At 33.0% G+C, this 7071-nt stretch overlaps 1 long non-coding RNA gene across 1 annotated transcript; it reads left to right on the top strand.

Annotated features, from left to right (window-relative positions):
- Positions 1-1307: 1307 nt before the first annotated feature.
- LOC128659368 (uncharacterized) lies at positions 1308-1683 on the top strand. The gene is made up of 3 exons (XR_008402351.1): positions 1308-1370; positions 1472-1537; positions 1619-1683. It is a non-coding gene; the product is annotated as an uncharacterized LOC128659368 (long non-coding RNA).
- The last annotated feature ends 5388 nt before the right edge of the window (positions 1684-7071 follow it).

The raw sequence follows: 7071 nt of genomic DNA, 5'->3' as shown, positions 1-7071 counted from the left end.
GAAACAGATCTACTGATTTGTGTCCAAATTGTTCTCTTTCTCTGTGGGTTTACAGTTCTTGCTTGGTACCCAATGATTTCATCGTAGTGTTCGATAACAGCTTCGACCAAAATACAATTCTGCCGATGAGTGAACATGATACTTCTCCCGCTTTTGGTCTTTCCAGCTTGGGAAGATGCCATTGTAAAAATGTGATACAATAGAGCGCAAAAAATAACTAAAGTGTTGATACAAACTAAATAAAGTTTTCTTTTATAACGGTTTCCAAAAAAGTATCTAAATGTAGTTGATGAAAATGGGCGTATACTGTCTGATGTTCTGGAAAGATATGTCGCAGTTTATTTTTCATATGGAATACCTGGATTTCCATTTTTGTTTTTAATAACAATTTTACATGTAAATAAAGATAATTTTGTTATGAATAACAATATTAAATTTAAATATCATTACATTGTTATATGTATCTTTAATTTTATTTCACCTTATCAACGGATACATGTAACATTTGTTAATGTTGCCCAAAAAATAGTGCTGTTGTGGCGCAGTTCTATACAATGTTTCATTGTTAATAAAATGGATAAAAAAAAACATCAAGTTGTATACTAAAATACGATTCTTGATAATATTTTACAAAATATGTATCCAAATTGAGTGCTATTTGTAAAAATAGGTATTAGCTTACAAAATTGCGCATTTAAAAAAAAAAAATTAGTCCCGTCAGTGAGTAGAGATTGAATAATATTTAGAAAATGCCACGATCCAAGAAGTTCTCTATTGGAGAATTATTGATTATTTCTTACACTGTGGATAAATATTTTCCAAAAAAAAGGAAAGGGATTTTCACTTTGGACCAGGACACAAGAAACCGAATTCTCTGTGAAATGGTGCGAAGAGTAAGGAGAGTCTCTGGGCAAAAACGAACGAGGAAACAATGTCTGAAAAGATATAACGACTTGTACCGGAGGCAATCTAAAATGCGCACTTTGATAAAGAGTTATCTTAAAAAATGTAAGCAATATAGATATAAATATAGTTTAATTATATAATCTTAAGTATTAAAAATGTATAGTTTTTAATTGGAATATTTTCAATAAGATAAACAAGTTAAACAATAATAGGATTAAAAGATTACCATTGCCTGCAGATAAGTGTGAATGAATCAAGTTTTTATAGGATTTTCAGACACATTTTTTGTGTGTTTGGATTTTTAAGAATATATTTTCACAAATTTTGTATTTTATATTATTTAATAGTCAAAAGAAGAAGAGCTCCAAGGTACCTTCTTCCCATTGATACCAATTCTAGTTCTGAAGGGGAATCAGACCCATTGCCCACAGTTTTTATGGATAAAGATAGGACTCAAGACACAGGTATAAAAAATGTAACTGTAATTTCGAGAAAGAAAAAAAAATTCAAAGACAGGTATTAAAGTAAATTTATCTTTTAACTATTTTTTTTTATAATGCTATAGATAATAGCACTCCAAATAATAATGCAATGGATGAGCAAGGAGAAGAAGATATCGATAACATTGAAGGTAATCTAAAAAAAAATTCTTTGAGATTTCTTTAACATATATATTTTATAAATATAAATTTATTTGTAATAATAATTTTAGGACATGTAGAGCCTACAGAGTCAGAAGAACATTTGGAACAAGATGAAGAACATTTGGAACAAGAGGATGAGGAGGGCCATGAAGAAGATGAGGTTCATCAAGGAACATCAGGTGATTTTTTATTTTTTTTATGTTGATATATCTATTCTACAAACATTATATTTATATATATATATATATATATATATCTATATCTATCTATCTATCTATCTATCTATCTATATATATATAAAACAATAGATATGTATGCATATATATATATATATATATATATATATATATATATATACACATATATATATATATCAATTTTATTAATATGTGTATATATTTTTTTTAAAAACAAATATATATATATATATATATATATATATATATATAAAAACACAAACACATATTTTTTTTATATATATCAATATATATATATATATATATATATATATATATATATATATATAGATAGATCAATATATATATAGATAGATAGATAGATATATGTAATATATATATATATCGACAGATAGATATATGTATATAGATCAAAAAAGACAGATTTAAATATAGAAATAAAATTAATTGAAAGATAACATAGATAGAGAGAAAAATATTGTGTAAGATAGATATATTTTAAAATTACAGTATCAATACATTGTAATCAAAATTTTGTTTTTTGAAGAAACTCAACAAAATTTAATAAACTTAGAGGTACACGATGAAGACTCTCAGTCACCTCAATATTATAACTGGGGTAAGTGTTATAGCATTTATGAATAAATATATGTTATTGTTTTTTTTTTTAATTCCATTGACAGATATTTTTTTTACTCTCATGTCTATGCTATTCAAAATAATCAAAATATATGTTTAATATAAATATATATATTTTTTATTTTTTAGTTCCGGATGATGAAAAAATTGTAATAAGCAAAAAAGAGCTCCTTGAAGTCCTGCTTAAAGCTGAAACTGGACTGATAAGCAGTTACTCAGCAGTCAGGAAAATGAGGCTGAAATATGAAAACATGTAACTTTTTCATTTATGTGTTATTAAAAAATTTATGAATGTGCTAGCAACATTTTTTTTAATTTTATTTTATATACAGAATAAATGCATATATTATTTAACAAATATAAACAATTGTCGTTATTGTGTAATATATATTGAAACATCTTATCAATGAATTGAAACATCTTATCAATGAAAGTGTAAGATTAGGTCAATGTAAGACGTTAATTTGAAAAGAATAGTAGTGAAATGTCTAGAGGGGTTGTGTAAATTAGGTAGAGAAAAACAAATTAGTTGGTAAAGATAAAAGACGTGTTGAAAATCAAAAGGAATAATAGTTAAAGGTCTGCATGGGGTGTCTAAAATAGCTAAACAAAAGACAAAAAAACAAGACTTTGCAAGACATGTGCTAAAATAACGTAGAATAATAGTAAAAGGTCTGTATGGGGTGTCTAAAGTAGATAAACCAAAAAATAAGGACTTTGTAATATGTGAAACGTGTTAAAATAAAGTGGAATAATAGTATGGGCTCCATTTATCATGATAAACGGAGGCCTAAAAGGTCTGTATGGGGTGTGTAATGTAGAGAAACCAAAACACATGACTTTGTAATAAGTAAGACATGTGTTAAAAATAACGTTGAATAGTAGAAAAAGGTCTGCATGCGGTGTGTTAAGTAGATAAACCAAAAAAAATTACTTTGTAATATGGAAGCCATCTGTTAAAAATAACGTGGAATAGTAGTAAAAGGTTGTGGTTTGTAAAAAAAAACACAAAAAGAATAATAATATAGAAATTTGTTCAATTCATATTACAAATATAAATGTTTATATAACCTTAAATTACAACAATTATAACATTAATAAAAAGAATGGCTATATTCAGTAATAAAAAAGGAAAATACCAAAAATATGCGCTTTTTTACGATGATGGAATGGTAAATATAGTCGAGATTTATCATTAACACGCCGCATCTCGACTTTGGAAAAAAGCGGTATAATACGACCAGTTTTTTAATAAATATTGGCGCACAAGTGCGCCTCACAGAGGGCGAGCTGCGGAGAACTTCTTGGAGAACTGAAAGTCGGATTTCTCCAAACAATGATAAATGGAGCCCTAAGCACCTGGTAGTAGGTGTGTACACAATTTAAAGGAATAGTAAGATGGTGTTGTCTTCAAACAGAGAGGAATGATTTGAAGGGGAAGTAGAAAAGAATTGATAATGAGTCCTGACAATAATAGTTGCGTGGTAAAATAAGTGGATATTCAGTAAGCCTAAACCTCCATTTTGCAGGGTTCCATACATTGTATTTTTATTGATGCAGGGTCGGGTCTTACCCCAAATAAAGGTGTTTATCGATTTTTGTAGAAGCAGAAGAAAGGAATTGGGTAATGCTATAGGCATATCCTGTAGGATATATAGGATTTTGGGAAGAACTGACATTTTGACTGATTGTATCCTCCCCCACCAGGATAAGGGGTTATCTCTCCATATTGAATGTTGTATTGATTTAAGTAGGGGGTATAATTTAGAGAGACTAGCTGCTGATAGTCTGGAGACATCACTACCCCCAAATACTTCAGGTGTGAGGTTTGGAGCCTGAGCGGGCATATGAGTTGTAAATTTGCAAAGTCTGCTGGTTTCATAGACAAATTTAGGATTTCTGATTTATTATAATTAATGAGAAAGTGTGAAAGATTACTAAATTTATCGAACTCAGAGATTAGGGCTGGAAGTGAAAGGGTAGGGGAGGATAAGGTAAGTAGAACATCATCCGCAAACATAGCTAGTTTATGCGATTGAGCTCCTATTTTGATACCATGTATGTTAGGGTTATTTCGTATGTGGTTAGCTAGCACCTCCATAGTAAGTATAAATAGAAGAGGGGAGAGGAGGCATCCTTGACGGGTAGCGTTGCTAATGGGGAAACTTTGTGAGAGGACTCCGTTTGTATGCACTTTAGCTGTGGGGCCAATGTATAAATGGGATATTCGTTTTCTCATAGTGTCACCAAAACCGAAATGTCTGAGGGTGCCATGGAGAAATTTCCAGTTCAGCCTATCAAAGGTCTTTTCCGCATCCGTAGAGACCAGGACAGAGGGAATTTGATGTGTTTTCATATATTCCATGAGATGTAGCACACGGACTGTGTTGTCTCTGGCCTCTCTGAGTGTAACAAAGCCTGCTTGGTCCACATGAATAAGGGTGGGCAATATTTTAGAGATACATTGCGCAAGGATCTTGGCATACATTTTTATGTCTCCATTTAGCAGAGAGATTGGGCGGTAGCTACTCGGATTTATCGGGGTTTCCCTGGTTTAGGGATAATTGATATGTGCGCTTCCAGTAGGTTCAGCAAAAAGCGGTCATTGTCATCAAGGGAATTAAATAGATTTGTAAGATGTGGGACTAAAATATGTTGGAAATGTTTGTAATATAGTGCTGACAGCCCGTCGAGTCCTGGGCTTTTATTTAAGGGGGCATTTTTTTTTGCCGCAATAACTTCTTGTGTATTTATCGGTTCGTCTAGTTGTTTAGCTATTTCATCTGATAACTTTTGTATGCCCGATTCGTGAATATATTGGTCTATTGCAGAATGATCTACCGAAGCGTCTGAGGGGGGTATATTATATAGGTTATTATAAAAGGTTTGAAAAGTGTTGGCAATAGTCCTACTATCATATATGTATTTTGTGGGGTCCAATGGAGAAGCTATTTTGCGAATATAATTACTGTTTATCCTAGTCTTAAAGGCTTTGGCAAGAAGTGATCCCGCTTTGCTACCTTCCGAGAAGTATAATTTCTTGAGGCGCAATGCCTTTCGATGCGCTTCTTTATTTAGTAGTTCATTTAATTCCCTTCTAACTTTGAGTAATTGTGTGGTACAATGTTGATCTGTAGGTGTCTGCATATGTGCGACGTCCCATTTTCGGAGTTGTTGGATTAAATTATTGTAGTTGTTGTTGTCATTTTTTGTAAGGATAGACTTTTGCTTTCTGAATTCACCCCTGATCACAGCTTTATGAGCTTCCCAGATTAAACTATTTGGTAAGGATGCAGATGTATTATGTTGGAAATAGTCTGTGAGAGTATGTGTGAGTTTTTCCATTATAAAGGGTAGCAGTAGATTCTCATCAAGCCTCCAGCTGGGGTCGGTGAGGGGTTTATCTGACCAGGTTAGTGACAGTAAGACCATAGAATGGTCCGACCAGGGAGTTGGGAGGATTTCAGAGGATTGGGCTAGAGGGAGGCTATTTTGATCGATGTAGATGTAGTCAATCCTCGAATAAGATTTACAAGGGTTAGAATAAAATGTAAATGTTTTGTGCGAGGGATGTCGTATTCTTCAAACATCGATTAGAGTTGCTTCATGTAAGGATTTAGAAATTACCCCTAATGTACTTTTTGGTTGGGTTCCTCTTTTTTTTAGAGCAGTCTAGTAATGGTTCCATTGCAATGTTGTGATCGCCTTACAGTCCCTTTGGCTACTCCCATCGTCACTCCAACAACTTTTTTAATAAAGTGGGCTTGGCCAGTGTTTGGAGCATAAAGGTTTACTAAAGTAAGAGGGCGGTTATAGAGGGTCCCTACTAGGATTATATATCTCCCTTCTTTGTCAGACAGTTCGTGTGTAATTTGAAATCGCGTATTACGGTGTAAAAGGATACCCACCCCATTACGCTTCACATTATTCACGTTAAAATATTCTAGGGGAAAGTGTTTGGATGAGAATTTAGGTTCCATGGTTTCAAGAAAATGGGTCTCTTGAACAAAACTTATATCTGCCTTATGCTTATAGAACCAATTTAAAGCTATGTATCTCTTTGTTGGGGAGCTTAATCCCTTGACATTTTGGGAGATAATTGTTATCTCAGGGGTAACTATTGCATGTGATGGGGTCATAGACCTGTTAGTCTGAGATGGGGATGTATGTGAGGTTGGTATAGAGAGCTAGTTCCTTTGTGTAGAATATGCATGATTTCAGGCTTACCAGTTGTCATCATCTCAGAGGCAGGAAAAGGTAGATAGAGTTATGCGTAGCCGAGCTGTAGTAGAAGAGCAAGTCTTTTATCTGTGAATAAACATGGGGAGAACGAATAAATACAACAAACAAACCAAGATACAACAAAGTTACAACATAACTGTTTACAATGCTTAGAAAAGCATTTAAATCTAGTGGGGGTAACATAGTGACTTAAAAGTGTCACTAAGACAGTGTCAAGGTGCCAAAAATAATCACACCTTTATTAATAGCAAAAAATAATAAAAAGTCCACAAGCCAAATAACAAGCCAGGAGTCAAAACCAGAGCTTGTAGTCAGACGAGCCGAGTCAGGAGCCAAAGCGAATAGTCAGACGAGACGGAATCAGGAACAAGGAAAACAGCAGAGTCAGGAACAAGCCAGGGATCAGGAACCAGGAAGGATGGCAGGCAGCCAGGTAATACACA

This window comes from Bombina bombina, chromosome 5 (assembly GCF_027579735.1).
Source record: "Bombina bombina isolate aBomBom1 chromosome 5, aBomBom1.pri, whole genome shotgun sequence".
NCBI classification, from domain to species: domain Eukaryota; kingdom Metazoa; phylum Chordata; class Amphibia; order Anura; family Bombinatoridae; genus Bombina; species Bombina bombina.
The sequence above is the reverse complement of the archived record's forward strand: the minus strand, read 5'-3'. Positions and strand labels throughout refer to the sequence as shown.